We start from the raw sequence: 3,376 nt of genomic DNA on the forward strand, positions 1-3,376 counted from the left end.
AGTCTTATAAAATGAGACTGATTTGGTGAAGTCTCAGGTGGCCAATGCTATATTCAATGAGCTTGGGGTTTAGGGTTGTGTTGATTTATGAATTTGTTTGGTAATATGGTAAACTGTAAGTCCAGAAAACATGGAATTTTTTTTTTTAATCACGATGTCATTGGGTTCTCTGGTTGTGGAATTTCACTTTTCCCGGATTAAAGTCTCTTCTTTTAAATTTTAAAAAATTAAAAAAAAAGTTAAACTAATGATCTTTTTGTTCTCTGAATAAACTCTGCATTAAAATAGAATATACCAAGCATGATAGTTTTAAAGACCAGTCCTAATTTTGTGACATTTTTATTTTTCTAAACTGAGAAAGAACTATATGGCTGTCAAGGGCACTGAAGATAGGCAATGGAGAAATATTTTCAATTTAATTTACAAAAATATAATCCCAAACTTCGTTATTGGGTTTTCTCCACTTATAATTAAAACATTTGTATTTTACATCATTAATAATGAGTAACTTTGGGAATAAATGTTTATTTTGGTTAAAAAATGGTACAAAGACTAAAATATTAATGAGAGGGTCCAGAAAAAATTTGAGAGGCAGGGATAGAAATAGAATAATTTATCTTGAGAATTATCAGTATAAATATTAGTAACGACCAACACTGAACCTTTACTGTGTGCTGGATAGTCTACTAAATCCTCAATGCCAGTGCTTCTCAAATTGTAGCATGAATAAGAATCATTTGGTGCTCAGTCACTCAGTCGTTTCTGACTCTTTGAGACCCCATGTAGCCCGCCAGGCTCCCCTGTGCATGAGATTTCCTAAGCAAGAATACTGGAGTGGGTCTGTTACCGTGTCCAAGCTCGCTCTGCTTCCCACACGATAGGCCAATCAATCTGGGAGACGAGGTCTTGAGGCAAGGAAGAGACTTTAATCCGGGAGCCGGCTGACCAAGAAGATGGCAGGCTAGCACCTCAAAATAACCGTCTTACTGGGGTCTGGATGCCAGGTACTTTTATAGATGAGAGAGAAAGAAGCAATGAGGAACTAAAGTCAAATGGTAGAACAGAGAGGGAGATGCAGTGGGGAAGTGAAGTGAAGGGTCTTCAGTATTGCAGAACATCTCCAAGGGAATGGCCAGCCTTCAGAAGGGGTATGTTAATCTCTTCTATTCACAGGTGGGCAGGGACAAATTCTCTCTCCATGAGCAGAATGAAGGCACTTTAGTTTACAGTCAAGTAGAGGGGCAGGGTCCAGGCAAGCCATTGAGTATGAGTATAATAACAAAAGCAAGTCAAAGAAACAGTTTCCAGCATGGAGTCAGAATTGGCTTCCTCCCTGCCACAGGTTGCCATTTCCTACTCCAGGGAATCTTCCCGACCCTGGGATTGAACCCTCCTCTCTTGCTTAAAGGCAGATTCTTTACCACTGGGGCACCTGAGAAGCCCTTAAGAATCATGTAGAATCATTTGGGGATCTTTAAAATGCAGATTTTGTTTCAGTTGGTCTGGGGGTGGGAAACCTGAGATTTTGCATTTCTAAGAAGCACCCAAGTAATGCAGAAACCACTGGTTAGGTTTGTGAACTAAACTTTGGATAGCAAAATGTTGGTTGGATCCTGTCATTGAATTCTCATGATAACTCAGTGTACTACTAATGTCTCCATTTTGCAAATAGAGAAACTGAGTCCTAGGGAGATTAAGTGATTTGCCTAAATAGTGAGGTCGGCATTCTGACTCTAACTCTACATTTTAAAATTAGAATCATCTAGCCAGTAGTTCTCAGCTCTGGCTGTATATTCGCTCGCTCACTCAGTTGCTCATCGTGTCCAACTCTTTGTGATCCCGTGGACTGCAGCATGCCAGGCTTCCCTGTCCTTCACCATCTCCCAGAGCTTGCTCAAACTCATTTTATTTTATTAAAATAAATTTTTTAAATAAAATAAAATATTAAAAAAAATTTGGCCCCATCGCATGTGGGGTCCTAGTTCTCCAAGCGGGGATAGAACCTGCACCCCTTTCATTGGGCCGGCAGAGTCTTAACCACTGGACTGCCTGGGAAGTCCCCTAAAGAGCTTTAAAAATACTGGTGGCTCCACCACTTAAATCAGATTCTCTAAGGATGGTGCTAAGCGTCAGTATTTATTTCAAGCTCCTCGGTGATTGTAATGGGCAGTCAAGTCTGAGTAGCTTTGATCTGGATCAACCCCCTTCTTTTAGAAATAAGGAAATTGAGCCTCCCTCCCCCCAAAGGAGTCAGTGTTTGTAACAAAGAAACCAGGACCCCTGATTCAGTCAATATCCTGAAAGGAAGCCACTCTAATACAGGCTGGGGTTGGGAGGGGGAGATGTTTATCTTTGTTGGAAAAAAACACCTTAATTTAAACTTTATTAAACTTTCAAGTAACAAAAGCCTACAGGGTACTCACTCTAAGACACTAAAGATAATCTAAATTAAAGTAATTTACTTTATTTTGAGGAAAAAGTGTACTTGACTGTGTTTCCAGAGACAAAGCAGGATCAGAATAAGCCTCAAAAAGCCAAAAGAATGTAAGGGTTAGTGGATATGATGGGTCTTAGCATAATTCCTCTAGTTTCTGCTTGGAAGAAACTTTAACAAAGAAAAAAACAACAAACTGTACTTTGGCTGGGTAAAATCATGTGAATATCTCAATAAATTTCACACCTATCCTCAGTGTGCATAAGATCACCAATTTTGAAGATTTCTAGGTTCACTAAGGAAAGATTACACTCTTTCCAACCCAGGCCCGGCAGAATGGCTCCCACAAAGAAGGGCAGCAAGAAGGGCCTGTCTGCCATTGACAAGGTGGTAAACAGAGAATAAACTATCAACGTTCACAAACGCATCCATGGAGTGAGTTCAAGAAGCGTGCCCCTTAGGCACTCAAAGAAATCCAGAAATTTGTCATCAAGAAGATGGGAGCCCCAGGTGTACACCAGGCTCAGTAAAGCCATCTGGGCCAAAAGAATAAGGAATGTCCCATACCATATCCATGTGCAGTTGTCCAGAAAACCTAAAGAAGGTGAAGATTCACCAAACAAGCTCTACACATTGGTTACCTATGTACCTGTTGCCACTTTCAAAAATCTACAGACAGTTAATGTGGATGAGAACTGCTGATTCTCCAATAAAGTTATAGACCCTCCAAAAAAAAAAAAAGTTTACACTATTCATGAAATGATTCATCCACTCATTCAACAAATATTTGTTAAGCACCCGTTATATACCAGACACTAGATCCTGAAAATATAGCAGTGAACAGGATAAAGAGGTTACAATCTGAGAAGGGTCCTGCCCATTGTAATGCTCTAGCCCTTCACTTCAAGTGGAGGCATGTGACTTAGGCTTAACCAATCATAA

The 3,376-nt window shown here is 39.9% G+C and overlaps 1 pseudogene; it reads left to right on the forward strand.

The window, feature by feature from the left end:
* Positions 1-2,573: 2,573 nt before the first annotated feature.
* Positions 2,574-3,136, forward strand: LOC100295971 (large ribosomal subunit protein eL31-like; annotated as a pseudogene).
* Positions 3,137-3,376: the final 240 nt, after the last annotated feature.

This window comes from Bos taurus, chromosome X (genome assembly GCF_002263795.3).
Source record: "Bos taurus isolate L1 Dominette 01449 registration number 42190680 breed Hereford chromosome X, ARS-UCD2.0, whole genome shotgun sequence".
Lineage (NCBI taxonomy): Eukaryota > Metazoa > Chordata > Mammalia > Artiodactyla > Bovidae > Bos > Bos taurus.